This window comes from Ambystoma mexicanum, chromosome 13 (genome assembly GCF_040938575.1).
Source record: "Ambystoma mexicanum isolate Mex_15411 chromosome 13, UKY_AmexF1_1, whole genome shotgun sequence".
Classification (NCBI taxonomy): Eukaryota; Metazoa; Chordata; class Amphibia; order Caudata; family Ambystomatidae; genus Ambystoma; species Ambystoma mexicanum.
The window spans coordinates 358,949,161-358,961,803 of NC_090938.1; the positions used below are offsets into that span (position 1 = coordinate 358,949,161).

The 12,643-nt window shown below is 43.5% G+C and overlaps 13 non-coding genes across 13 annotated transcripts; 3 read left to right on the plus strand and 10 right to left on the minus strand.

Annotated features, from left to right (window-relative positions):
• Nucleotides 1-205: 205 nt before the first annotated feature.
• On the minus strand, nt 206-277 carry TRNAT-CGU (transfer RNA threonine (anticodon CGU)). The gene has a single exon. It is a non-coding gene; the product is annotated as a tRNA-Thr (tRNA).
• Nucleotides 278-823: 546 nt separating this feature from the next.
• Nucleotides 824-905, minus strand: TRNAS-GCU (transfer RNA serine (anticodon GCU)). The gene has a single exon. It is a non-coding gene; the product is annotated as a tRNA-Ser (tRNA).
• Nucleotides 906-1,592: 687 nt separating this feature from the next.
• Nucleotides 1,593-1,664, minus strand: TRNAT-UGU (transfer RNA threonine (anticodon UGU)). Its single transcript has one exon. It is a non-coding gene; the product is annotated as a tRNA-Thr (tRNA).
• Nucleotides 1,665-2,682: 1,018 nt separating this feature from the next.
• TRNAI-UAU (transfer RNA isoleucine (anticodon UAU)) lies at nt 2,683-2,777 on the plus strand. Its single transcript has 2 exons — nt 2,683-2,720; nt 2,742-2,777. It is a non-coding gene; the product is annotated as a tRNA-Ile (tRNA).
• A 1,484-nt stretch (nt 2,778-4,261) lies between these two features.
• Nucleotides 4,262-4,333, minus strand: TRNAT-CGU (transfer RNA threonine (anticodon CGU)). Its single transcript has one exon. It is a non-coding gene; the product is annotated as a tRNA-Thr (tRNA).
• Nucleotides 4,334-4,879: 546 nt separating this feature from the next.
• TRNAS-GCU (transfer RNA serine (anticodon GCU)) lies at nt 4,880-4,961 on the minus strand. The gene has a single exon. It is a non-coding gene; the product is annotated as a tRNA-Ser (tRNA).
• A 687-nt stretch (nt 4,962-5,648) lies between these two features.
• TRNAT-UGU (transfer RNA threonine (anticodon UGU)) lies at nt 5,649-5,720 on the minus strand. The gene has a single exon. It is a non-coding gene; the product is annotated as a tRNA-Thr (tRNA).
• A 1,018-nt stretch (nt 5,721-6,738) lies between these two features.
• TRNAI-UAU (transfer RNA isoleucine (anticodon UAU)) lies at nt 6,739-6,833 on the plus strand. The gene is made up of 2 exons: nt 6,739-6,776; nt 6,798-6,833. It is a non-coding gene; the product is annotated as a tRNA-Ile (tRNA).
• Nucleotides 6,834-8,321: 1,488 nt separating this feature from the next.
• Nucleotides 8,322-8,393, minus strand: TRNAT-CGU (transfer RNA threonine (anticodon CGU)). Its single transcript has one exon. It is a non-coding gene; the product is annotated as a tRNA-Thr (tRNA).
• A 546-nt stretch (nt 8,394-8,939) lies between these two features.
• Nucleotides 8,940-9,021, minus strand: TRNAS-GCU (transfer RNA serine (anticodon GCU)). Its single transcript has one exon. It is a non-coding gene; the product is annotated as a tRNA-Ser (tRNA).
• Nucleotides 9,022-9,708: 687 nt separating this feature from the next.
• TRNAT-UGU (transfer RNA threonine (anticodon UGU)) lies at nt 9,709-9,780 on the minus strand. The gene has a single exon. It is a non-coding gene; the product is annotated as a tRNA-Thr (tRNA).
• Nucleotides 9,781-10,802: 1,022 nt separating this feature from the next.
• TRNAI-UAU (transfer RNA isoleucine (anticodon UAU)) lies at nt 10,803-10,897 on the plus strand. Its single transcript has 2 exons — nt 10,803-10,840; nt 10,862-10,897. It is a non-coding gene; the product is annotated as a tRNA-Ile (tRNA).
• Nucleotides 10,898-12,381: 1,484 nt separating this feature from the next.
• On the minus strand, nt 12,382-12,453 carry TRNAT-CGU (transfer RNA threonine (anticodon CGU)). The gene has a single exon. It is a non-coding gene; the product is annotated as a tRNA-Thr (tRNA).
• Between the last annotated feature and the right edge of the window lie 190 nt (nt 12,454-12,643).

Consider the following 12,643-nt stretch of genomic DNA (forward strand, 5'->3'; position numbering starts at 1 on the left):
AGTCTTTTCACCAAAGCAGCTACATGCGACATTGCAAGGTTTTTGTCAGTCTTTGCCTGAAAACATTAGGCCTTCCTCTCAAACTCTATTTCACTCCTTCTGTGGAAGACTTCAATTATGAGGATGCATCCCGTCATAAAAGGTTCTCTGTAGATGGTGCAACTCTGGCTTCTCTTCCCCGTGCTTTTTGAAAATAATCCGCCCGAGGCCCTGATGAGGTTTGAACTCATGACCCCTGGTTTACGAGACCAGTGCTCTGCCACTGAGCTACAAGGCCACCTGCTGCTTGCTCACAGCCAACAACAGAAAGTGCAAAGAAACCATGGTTTTTACCTAGGTAGATCTCCAGGTATATGAATTTCTGGTTGTGTAAAAATGGCTGTATATCTCTGCATGTGTTCAGTACGTCATCATACATCTGATTTGCCAAAGCGTGTGTGCTTATGTTGGTGATACATTGTCGGTATGCGTTTGAGTATGTACTTTTACGGGTATGTATGTATTGAGTAGGATGCTGAACAGGTTCATGAGTTTAGATAGCAGGTCAGAATGATGGCAAAAGGAACATGTAAAAGGCAGACAACTAAAAGAAAAAAGAATTTGGGATGTAAGCTTGGGAGTTTACTAACTGCGCTGATTTTGGCTCCTATAATAGTAAAGAATGGAAACCTACGAGGAAAGTCTTTGACTAATTTCATTCTCCGCCTGCACCAATGAACTTATTTTTACATCTCTATTTCCATATCTGTACTCATTCCTGACTTTCACAGGGAGGTTGAAAGACTTTGGTCTATGTTTAAATGCAGACTATAAAGAAGAAATACGACGAAGGTGGGATTCGAACCCACGCGTGCAGAGCACAATGGATTAGCAGTCCATCGCCTTAACCACTCGGCCACCTCGTCTGTTTGGGAACGGTGCTCGAATCCCATGCTTAAAGAAGAGATAAAACAATGGTGGTGCAAAGTCAGTGAAAAATAGATCATGTTTGTCATAATAGAAACAAGATCGTTGACTCGTTCTTCCTTACCCGGCCATTGATAGATAAACACATCAAGTTGAAGTTCAGAAAAATATAACAAGAGCTCCTGGAGGGTTCACAACACTAATCCAGAGGAAGGTGCTTGAGCTTCCGTATGGCACACCATTAGTAGTAAAACCAGCATAACGCAAGCTCCAGTTTCCCAGTGTTTGGCATCATTCAACGTTTCCAGCCAAGATCAAAGTTCAGATGCTGCTGCTTCCTGTGATGTCATTGAATTTAAATAGTGAGTGATGGCAATAACCCTTTTCCAATTAAATTTTGCCACATCAACGTCCCTGAAAATAGAGAAAGGCGTGCAACCCAGAACCGCTGTACTGTTCAATAGAGTAAGGGCTTCACCGTGATCATCTGCATCTGTCATCACAAAATTATCAAGGTCTTTTTCTTGAAGAAATTAGGTCCAGAAAGCCGACCTTCCCCACAGACTATTCAGACACCTTGCGCTTGTGGCTTTGTTATAGGCCCGAATCCATTGGTAAAAGGTTGCACAGGTACAATGTGCAATATCAGTTCCTATTCAACAATGTTCAAGAAAATTACCATTTGGAGGCCCTGATGAGGATCGAACTCACGACCCCTGGTTTACAAGACCAGTGCTCTGCCACTGAGCTACAGAGCCCCTCAGGTTACAACGCATAACAGCAACACAACGAGCACACAACATGATGTTTACTGGGTAGACATATTGGAAGGGTGTGTGAGAATGTATGTATATGATTGTGATTTGACCTGTTTTTTTCTGGCCGATTTTTTGAGGAGCAGCTAATTTGTGCGTATTCCGTGCAATTTTAGGGTGACTAATGAGGAGATGTGATGCGTGAAAGTTGAAAAAAACATGTACATGGCAGCAGAGAGACAATATGGATATTACCTTTGCTTTTTTAAATTTCTATCCGGATTCTGGCTCAAAGGGTAGTCAAGCACAGCAGATTGCATTCCTGCCAGTAACACGACAACCTTGTTTGTGTCCTTCTTAACTAACATGCATATTTTCACTTTTGTCTGTATGTTCTTTGAAAGCCAATGGCAATGGTGCTTAGAGCAATGCAGATGTTTAAAAAAGATTTCAAAAGTTAAAATCGACAAAGGTGGGATTCGAAACCACACGTGTACAGCAGATTAGCAGTCCATCGCCTTAACCACTCGGCCACCTCGTCTACAGGGATTATGTTAGGCATTCAAGTCTTTACAGGTAATAACACAAACATCTTCAAAATAGAACCACAATGCGTTCCTTGTTGAGGTACATCCAGCCGTTTGCAGGAAAACTGCCTCACTTGCTGTTGAGAAAAATTCATCAAAGTCCTGGGGTGTTTATAGGCATCGCCAAGATGACATTGGGAGGTGTTTCAATTGACACGTGTTGAATATGAGGAAGAGCATCATGCTGGCTCCAGTGGCACTGCCTGCAGCATGACAAAAATGTAGAAGGGACATTTGACTGCACCATTGGCTGAACATCAGTGGCAAAGTGTATATCAGGCTAAAAGGTAAGCTCCAGTGGCACAATATGGGCACTACAAGGCACCCATAATTTGGTGTCAGCTAAAAAGACAATGCCAGAGCTTGTGGGTGCTTTTGTACACTTGTGTGTGTGTTTGTGGGTGTAGTTTCATGTCGAAAACCAAAACACAGCAGCTCCAGTGGCGCAATCGGTTAGCGCGCGGTACTTATACAGCAGTACATGCAGTGAGCAATGCCGAGGTTGTGAGTTCAAGCCTCACCTGGAGCAACTTTGGAACTTTTTACTAATTCACCTCAAAACTGAATTATTGAACCAATAAATGTTCTGGACATTTTTTGGTTCACCTCAAGGTTTCCTTGATTGTCAGTTAATGTTGTATGACAGCTCCTCTGCCTTTTAGACATGGAATACTCATTGCAAGTTATTTATGGGGTGTTTGCGCTTTAAATACAGCTACGGAGGGTTTTTGAAAATAGAACAGAAAATAAAAAATGTCAACTGTTATTATACTCCATTTTCTGCTGAGCACCACTTACGGAAGACATTTGTAAAGGTAGAAAAAGGGTTACTGGAGTAGGATCCAGGAGACAATATCAACTTACAAAGAATAATGTTGTCTATTTACTGCATTATCGCCTTTGAAGCAAACCTCTGAGAATAAATACCCTTTCACTAATCAGGCAGTCACTTTGATAAAATCAAGCAGAACAAGGATGCTGATAGGAACTCGCCTCATTTGCATATGGGCTAGGGCTTCTGGGAGCCATGAGAATTAGGAGTTGAAGGTTTTGCAGATCGAGATTGCTAAAGGGCTGGGCATTTGCACAGACCTCTCCATGCCTGATTGGTGCCGAAGGTTAGTTGCAAGTGGTCCCCTGCTCACCCTACCTTACACAGGGCCATGCCCAGTTAGGCCCCTCAGGGCTAGGCCCGGCGTTTGTCAGGCGTTCGTCAGGCGAAGTGCCTGGACCCCTGCTCATCATACCTCAGAATCTGGTCTAGCTATTGCAGACATGGGGAATGGTGCTTATATCCCATTGACAGCGCCCACAAGCTGCATACTAATAGCCAATGATGTGTGAATGCGGTCAGGGTAGCAGACATATAGAACAATTGGGTGGGTTCGCTTCCGAACTGGATGCACAGGAGCAGGAGAGAATGGCTGTTGGCGATGTATGCAACTTGCTCTGCGTGAACACATCTACCGACCCCTTCCCCTACACACACGGGCACATACACACACACACACACACATAGCCATTGGAGCTATGCAGAGCTAATCAGAAAGATTGGTAATCATTAGAACATGAAAGATATGTGTTCATTTTTTATTAAACTTGTGGACTCCCGCAGAAACGGAGGGACTCACATCTCTAATTGAGGCTTGCTTACCTCTATACAAATGTGTTTGCTGGCTGTCTTTCTTCAACTGGTATGTGCGGTTGTGTCTGTCTTTGTCTTTCAACACGCCTGGCACGTTTACATTATCAAAGAGATGATTGTATGGAGATGGGGAACACCCCTCCGTTGCATTGTGAACTTGAACAGTCTTTTCACCAAAGCAGCTACATGCGACATTGCAAGGTTTTTGTCAGTCTTTGCCTGAAAACATTAGGCCTTCCTCTCAAACTCTATTTCACTCCTTCTGTGGAAGACTTCAATTATGAGGATGCATCCCGTCATAAAAGGTTCTCTGTAGATGGTGCAACTCTGGCTTCTCTTCCCCGTGCTTTTTGAAAATAATCCGCCCGAGGCCCTGATGAGGTTTGAACTCATGACCCCTGGTTTACGAGACCAGTGCTCTGCCACTGAGCTACAAGGCCACCTGCTGCTTGCTCACAGCCAACAACAGAAAGTGCAAAGAAACCATGGTTTTTACCTAGGTAGATCTCCAGGTATATGAATTTCTGGTTGTGTAAAAATGGCTGTATATCTCTGCATGTGTTCAGTACGTCATCATACATCTGATTTGCCAAAGCGTGTGTGCTTATGTTGGTGATACATTGTCGGTATGCGTTTGAGTATGTACTTTTACGGGTATGTATGTATTGAGTAGGATGCTGAACAGGTTCATGAGTTTAGATAGCAGGTCAGAATGATGGCAAAAGGAACATGTAAAAGGCAGACAACTAAAAGAAAAAAGAATTTGGGATGTAAGCTTGGGAGTTTACTAACTGCGCTGATTTTGGCTCCTATAATAGTAAAGAATGGAAACCTACGAGGAAAGTCTTTGACTAATTTCATTCTCCGCCTGCACCAATGAACTTATTTTTACATCTCTATTTCCATATCTGTACTCATTCCTGACTTTCACAGGGAGGTTGAAAGACTTTGGTCTATGTTTAAATGCAGACTATAAAGAAGAAATACGACGAAGGTGGGATTCGAACCCACGCGTGCAGAGCACAATGGATTAGCAGTCCATCGCCTTAACCACTCGGCCACCTCGTCTGTTTGGGAACGGTGCTCGAATCCCATGCTTAAAGAAGAGATAAAACAATGGTGGTGCAAAGTCAGTGAAAAATAGATCATGTTTGTCATAATAGAAACAAGATCGTTGACTCGTTCTTCCTTACCCGGCCATTGATAGATAAACACATCAAGTTGAAGTTCAGAAAAATATAACAAGAGCTCCTGGAGGGTTCACAACACTAATCCAGAGGAAGGTGCTTGAGCTTCCGTATGGCACACCATTAGTAGTAAAACCAGCATAACGCAAGCTCCAGTTTCCCAGTGTTTGGCATCATTCAACGTTTCCAGCCAAGATCAAAGTTCAGATGCTGCTGCTTCCTGTGATGTCATTGAATTTAAATAGTGAGTGATGGCAATAACCCTTTTCCAATTAAATTTTGCCACATCAACGTCCCTGAAAATAGAGAAAGGCGTGCAACCCAGAACCGCTGTACTGTTCAATAGAGTAAGGGCTTCACCGTGATCATCTGCATCCGTCATCACAAAATTATCAAGGTCTTTTTCTTGAAGAAATTAGGTCCAGAAAGCCGACCTTCCCCACAGACTATTCAGACACCTTGCGCTTGTGGCTTTGTTATAGGCCCGAATCCATTGGTAAAAGGTTGCACAGGTACAATGTGCAATATCAGTTCCTATTCAACAATGTTCAAGAAAATTACCATTTGGAGGCCCTGATGAGGATCGAACTCACGACCCCTGGTTTACAAGACCAGTGCTCTGCCACTGAGCTACAGAGCCCCTCAGGTTACAACGCATAACAGCAACACAACGAGCACACAACATGATGTTTACTGGGTAGACATATTGGAAGGGTGTGTGAGAATGTATGTATATGATTGTGATTTGACCTGTTTTTTTCTGGCCGATTTTTTGAGGAGCAGCTAATTTGTGCGTATTCCGTGCAATTTTAGGGTGACTAATGAGGAGATGTGATGCGTGAAAGTTGAAAAAAACATGTACATGGCAGCAGAGAGACAATATGGATATTACCTTTGCTTTTTTAAATTTCTATCCGGATTCTGGCTCAAAGGGTAGTCAAGCACAGCAGATTGCATTCCTGCCAGTAACACGACAACCTTGTTTGTGTCCTTCTTAACTAACATGCATATTTTCACTTTTGTCTGTATGTTCTTTGAAAGCCAATGGCAATGGTGCTTAGAGCAATGCAGATGTTTAAAAAAGATTTCAAAAGTTAAAATCGACAAAGGTGGGATTCGAAACCACACGTGTACAGCAGATTAGCAGTCCATCGCCTTAACCACTCGGCCACCTCGTCTACAGGGATTATGTTAGGCATTCAAGTCTTTACAGGTAATAACACAAACATCTTCAAAATAGAACCACAATGCGTTCCTTGTTGAGGTACATCCAGCCGTTTGCAGGAAAACTGCCTCACTTGCTGTTGAGAAAAATTCATCAAAGTCCTGGGGTGTTTATAGGCATCGCCAAGATGACATTGGGAGGTGTTTCAATTGACACGTGTTGAATATGAGGAAGAGCATCATGCTGGCTCCAGTGGCACTGCCTGCAGCATGACAAAAATGTAGAAGGGACATTTGACTGCACCATTGGCTGAACATCAGTGGCAAAGTGTATATCAGGCTAAAAGGTAAGCTCCAGTGGCACAATATGGGCACTACAAGGCACCCATAATTTGGTGTCAGCTAAAAAGACAATGCCAGAGCTTGTGGGTGCTTTTGTACACTTGTGTGTGTGTTTGTGGGTGTAGTTTCATGTCGAAAACCAAAACACAGCAGCTCCAGTGGCGCAATCGGTTAGCGCGCGGTACTTATACAGCAGTACATGCAGTGAGCAATGCCGAGGTTGTGAGTTCAAGCCTCACCTGGAGCAACTTTGGAACTTTTTACTAATTCACCTCAAAACTGAATTATTGAACCAATAAATGTTCTGGACATTTTTTGGTTCACCTCAAGGTTTCCTTGATTGTCAGTTAATGTTGTATGACAGCTCCTCTGCCTTTTAGACATGGAATACTCATTGCAAGTTATTTATGGGGTGTTTGCGCTTTAAATACAGCTACGGAGGGTTTTTGAAAATAGAACAGAAAATAAAAAATGTCAACTGTTATTATACTCCATTTTCTGCTGAGCACCACTTACGGAAGACATTTGTAAAGGTAGAAAAAGGGTTACTGGAGTAGGATCCAGGAGACAATATCAACTTACAAAGAATAATGTTGTCTATTTACTGCATTATCGCCTTTGAAGCAAACCTCTGAGAATAAATACCCTTTCACTAATCAGGCAGTCACTTTGATAAAATCAAGCAGAACAAGGATGCTGATAGGAACTCGCCTCATTTGCATATGGGCTAGGGCTTCTGGGAGCCATGAGAATTAGGAGTTGAAGGTTTTGCAGATCGAGATTGCTAAAGGGCTGGGCATTTGCACAGACCTCTCCATGCCTGATTGGTGCCGAAGGTTAGTTGCAAGTGGTCCCCTGCTCACCCTACCTTACACAGGGCCATGCCCAGTTAGGCCCCTCAGGGCTAGGCCCGGCAGGGCTAAGCCCGGCGTTTGTCAGGCGAAATGCCTGGACCCCTGCTCATCATACCTCAGAATCTGGTCTAGCTATTGCAGACATGGGGAATGGTGCTTATATCCCATTGACAGCGCCCACAAGCTGCATACTAATAGCCAATGATGTGTGAATGCGGTCAGGGTAGCAGACATATAGAACAATTGGGTGGGTTCGCTTCCGAACTGGATGCACAGGAGCAGGAGAGAATGGCTGTTGGCGATGTATGCAACTTGCTCTGCGTGAACACATCTACCGACCCCTTCCCCTACACACACGGGCACATACACACACACACACACACATAGCCATTGGAGCTATGCAGAGCTAATCAGAAAGATTGGTAATCATTAGAACATGAAAGATATGTGTTCATTTTTTATTAAACTTGTGGACTCCCGCAGAAACGGAGGGACTCACATCTCTAATTGAGGCTTGCTTACCTCTATACAAATGTGTTTGCTGGCTGTCTTTCTTCAACTGGTATGTGCGGTTGTGTCTGTCTTTGTCTTTCAACACGCCTGGCACGTTTACATTATCAAAGAGATGATTGTATGGAGATGGGGAACACCCCTCCGTTGCATTGTGAACTTGAACAGTCTTTTCACCAAAGCAGCTACATGCGACATTGCAAGGTTTTTGTCAGTCTTTGCCTGAAAACATTAGGCCTTCCTCTCGAACTCTATTTCACTCCTTCTGTGGAAGACTTCAATTATGAGGATGCATCCCGTCATAAAAGGTTCTCTGTAGATGGTGCAACTCTGGCTTCTCTTCCCCGTGCTTTTTGAAAATAATCCGCCCGAGGCCCTGATGAGGTTTGAACTCATGACCCCTGGTTTACGAGACCAGTGCTCTGCCACTGAGCTACAAGGCCACCTGCTGCTTGCTCACAGCCAACAACAGAAAGTGCAAAGAAACCATGGGTTTTACCTAGGTAGATCTCCAGGTATATGAATTTCTGGTTGTGTAAAAATGGCTGTATATCTCTGCATGTGTTCAGTACGTCATCATACATCTGATTTGCGAAAGCGTGTGTGCTTATGTTGGTGATACATTGTCGGTATGCGTTTGAGTATGTACTTTTACGGGTATGTATGTATTGAGTAGGATGCTGAACAGGTTCATGAGTTTAGATAGCAGGTCAGAATGATGGCAAAAGGAACATGTAAAAGGCAGACAACTAAAAGAAAAAAGAATTTGGGATGTAAGCTTGGGAGTTTACTAACTGCGCTGATTTTGGCTCCTATAATAGTAAAGAATGGAAACCTACGAGGAAAGTCTTTGACTAATTTCATTCTCCGCCTGCACCAATGAACTTATTTTTACATCTCTATTTCCATATCTGTACTCATTCCTGTCTTTCACAGGGAGGTTGAAAGACTTTGGTCTATGTTTAAATGCAGACTATAAAGAAAAAATACGACGAAGGTGGGATTCGAACCCACGCGTGCAGAGCACAATGGATTAGCAGTCCATCGCCTTAACCACTCGGCCACCTCGTCTGTTTGGGAACGGTACTCGAATCCCATGCTTAAAGAAGAGATAAAACAATGGTGGTGCAAAGTCAGTGAAAAATAGATCATGTTTGTCATAATAGAAACAAGATCGTTGACTCGTTCTTCCTTACCCGGCCATTGATAGATAAACACATCAAGTTGAAGTTCAGAAAAATATAACAAGAGCTCCTGGAGGGTTCACAACACTAATCCAGAGGAAGGTGCTTGAGCTTCCGTATGGCACACCATTAGTAGTAAAACCAGCATAACGCAAGCTCCAGTTTCCCAGTGTTTGGCATCATTCAACGTTTCCAGCCAAGATCAAAGTTCAGATGCTGCTGCTTCCTGTGATGTCATTGAATTTAAATAGTGAGTGATGGCAATAACCCTTTTCCAATTAAATTTTGCCACATCAACGTCCCTGAAAATAGAGAAAGGCGTGCAACCCAGAACCGCTGTACTGTTCAATAGAGTAAGGGCTTCACCGTGATCATCTGCATCTGTCATCACAAAATTATCAAGGTCTTTTTCTTGAAGAAATTAGGTCCAGAAAGCCGACCTTCCCCACAGACTATTCAGACACCTTGCGCTTGTGGCTTTGTTATAGGCCCGAATCCATTGGTAAAAGGTTGCACAGGTACAATGTGCAATATCAGTTCCTATTCAACAATGTTCAAGAAAATTACCATTTGGAGGCCCTGATGAGGATCGAACTCACGACCCCTGGTTTACAAGACCAGTGCTCTGCCACTGAGCTACAGAGCCCCTCAGGTTAAGACGCATAACAGCAACACAACGAGCACACAACATGATGTTTACTGGGTAGACATATTTGAAGGGTGTGTGAGAATGTATGTATATGATTGTGATTTGACCTGTTTTTTTCTGGCCGATTTTTTGAGGAGCAGCTAATTTGTGCGTATTCCGTGCAATTTTAGGGTGACTAATGAGGAGATGTGATGCGTGAAAGTTGAAAAAAACATGTACATGGCAGCAGAGAGACAATATGGATATTACCTTTGCTTTTTTAAATTTCTATCCGGATTCTGGCTCAAAGGGTAGTCAAGCACAGCAGATTGCATTCCTGCCAGTAACACGACAACCTTGTTTGTGTCCTTCTTAATCAACTAACATGCATATTTTCACTTTTGTCTGTATGTTCTTTGAAAGCCAATGGCAGTGGTGCTTAGAGCAATGCAGATGTTTAAAAAAGATTTCAAAAGTTAAAATCGACAAAGGTGGGATTCGAAACCACGCGTGTACAGCAGATTAGCAGTCCATCGCCTTAACCACTCGGCCACCTCGTCTACAGGGATTATGTTAGGCATTCAAGTCTTTACAGGTAATAACACAAACATCTTCAAAATAGAACCACAATGCGTTCCTTGTTGAGGTACATCCAGCCGTTTGCAGGAAAACTGCCTCACTTGCTGTTGAGAAAAATTCATCAAAGTCCTGGGGTGTTTATAGGCATCGCCAAGATGACATTGGGAGGTGTTTCAATTGACACGTGTTGAATATGAGGAAGAGCATCATGCTGGCTCCAGTGGCACTGCCTGCAGCATGACAAAAATGTAGAAGGGACATTTGACTGCACCATTGGCTGAACATCAGTGGCAAAGTGTATATCAGGCTAAAAGGTAAGCTCCAGTGGCACAATATGGGCACTACAAGGCACCCATAATTTGGTGTCAGCTAAAAAGACAATGCCAGAGCTTGTGGGTGCTTTTGTACACTTGTGTGTGTGTTTGTGGGTGTAGTTTCATGTCGAAAACCAAAACACAGCAGCTCCAGTGGCGCAATCGGTTAGCGTGCGGTACTTATACAGCAGTACATGCAGTGAGCAATGCCGAGGTTGTGAGTTCAAGCCTCACCTGGAGCAACTTTGGAACTTTTTACTAATTCACCTCAAAACTGAATTATTGAACCAATAAATGTTCTGGACATTTTTTGGTTCACCTCAAGGTTTCCTTGATTGTCAGTTAATGTTGTATGACAGCTCCTCTGCCTTTTAGACATGGAATACTCATTGCAAGTTATTTATGGGGTGTTTGCGCTTTAAATACAGCTACGGAGGGTTTTTGAAAATAGAACAGAAAATAAAAAATGTCAACTGTTATTATACTCCATTTTCTGCTGAGCACCACTTACGGAAGACATTTGTAAAGGTAGAAAAAGGGTTACTGGAGTAGGATCCAGGAGACAATATCAATTTACAAAGAATAATGTTGTCTATTTACTGCATTATCGCCTTTGAAGCAAACCTCTGAGAATAAATACCCTTTCACTAATCAGGCAGTCACTTTGATAAAATCAAGCAGAGTAAGGATGCTGATAGGAACTCGCCTCATTTGCATATGGGCTAGGGCTTCTGGGAGCCATGAGAATTAGGAGTTGAAGGTTTTGCAGATCGAGATTGCTAAAGGGCTGGGCATTTGCACAGACCTCTCCATGCCTGATTGGTGCCGAAGGTTAGTTGCAAGTGGTCCCCTGCTCACCCTACCTTACACAGGGCCATGCCCAGTTAGGCCCCTCAGGGCTAGGCCCGGCAGGGCTAAGCCCGGCGTTCGTCAGGCGAAGTGCCTGGACCCCTGCTCATCATACCTCAGAATCTGGTCTAGCTATTGCAGACATGGGGAATGGTGCTTATATCCCATTGACAGCGCCCACAAGCTGCATACTAATAGCCAATGATGTGTGAATGCGGTCAGGGTAGCAGACATATAGAACAATTGGGTGGGTTCGCTTCCGAACTGGATGCACAGGAGCAGGAGAGAATGGCTGTTGGCGATGTATGCAACTTGCTCTGCGTGAACACATCTACCGACCCCTTCCCCTACACACACGGGCACATACACACACACACACATAGCCATTGGAGCTATGCAGAGCTAATCAGAAAGATTGGTAATCATTAGAACATGAAAGATATGTGTTCATTTTTTATTAAACTTGTGGACTCCCGCAGAAACGGAGGGACTCACATCTCTAATTGAGGCTTGCTTACCTCTATACAAATGTGTTTGCTGGCTGTCTTTCTTCAACTGGTATGTGCGGTTGTGTCTGTCTTTGTCTTTCAACACGCCTGGCACGTTTACATTATCAAAGAGATGATTGTATGGAGATGGGGAACACCCCTCCGTTGCATTGTGAACTTGAACAGTCTTTTCACCAAAGCAGCTACATGCGACATTGCAAGGTTTTTGTCAGTCTTTGCCTGAAAACATTAGGCCTTCCTCTCAAACTCTATTTCACTCCTTCTGTGGAAGACTTCAATTATGAGGATGCATCCCGTCATAAAAGGTTCTCTGTAGATGGTGCAACTCTGGCTTCTCTTCCCCGTGCTTTTTGAAAATAATCCGCCCGAGGCCCTGATGAGGTTTGAACTCATGACCCCTGGTTTACGAGACCAGTGCTCTGCCACTGAGCTACAAGGCCACCTGCTGCTTGCTCACAGCCAACAACAGAAAGTGCAAAGAAACCATGGTTTTTACCTAGGTAGATCTCCAGGTATATGAATTTCTGGTTGTGTAAAAATGGCTGTATATCTCTGCATGTGTTCAGTACGTCATCATACATCTGATTTGCCAAAGCGTGTGTGCTTATGTTGGTGATACATTGTCGGTAT